The sequence below is a fragment of the Cavia porcellus genome, unplaced genomic scaffold (genome assembly GCF_034190915.1).
Source record: "Cavia porcellus strain 051 isolate PalLab524CR breed Dunkin Hartley unplaced genomic scaffold, mCavPor4.1 scaffold_24, whole genome shotgun sequence".
Classification (NCBI taxonomy): domain Eukaryota; kingdom Metazoa; phylum Chordata; class Mammalia; order Rodentia; family Caviidae; genus Cavia; species Cavia porcellus.
In genome coordinates this window covers 43,558,412-43,559,021 of record NW_026947507.1, presented here as the reverse complement: position 1 = coordinate 43,559,021, position 610 = coordinate 43,558,412, and positions in this window count along the sequence as shown.

Here is a 610-nt window from a genome sequence, read left to right as displayed (position 1 = left end):
AAACATTTTCCTTTTTTGTTTTTTTTTTTTTTTTTTTTTTGAGACAGTGTCCCACTATGTAGTTAAGCTGGACTTGAATTCACTATGTAGTCTAGGCTGGCCTCAAACTCATGGCAATCCTCCGCCTCCCAAGTGCTGGGGTTACAGGCATGCACCACCACACCTGGCTCATTTTCCTTTGATCTCAGTATTCGTGGGCCTGTGGCCTGTGATATCTTTAGTAAAGAACATCTCTTTAAGGGAGGTGCAGTTAAGTCGTTAGCTTCTCAGCTTAAAACTGTAGTTCTGAGAGCTGGTTGATGAGTTGAGCGATATAATCTGGTTCAAAAACCCAAACATCACATGAGTGAACTACAACCTGAATTTCTCCCAAATAATCTGAATCAATAATTCCAGGGAATATTTCAACACGCTGTAGGTTTAATCTACTTTTTTTCCTTTAGACCCACAGAATCTAAGAGAAAAGGTTCCCAGATTTTAACAGGTTTATGTCGGCCAGTTGAAGTCACCGGTTCTGCAGTGGGAAGGTTTTTTCCTGTCCTTCGTGGGGTGATAGGAAATTCAACTGTCCTCCAGAGACCCACTGAGGATTGGAGCTGTGAGCCTGAGC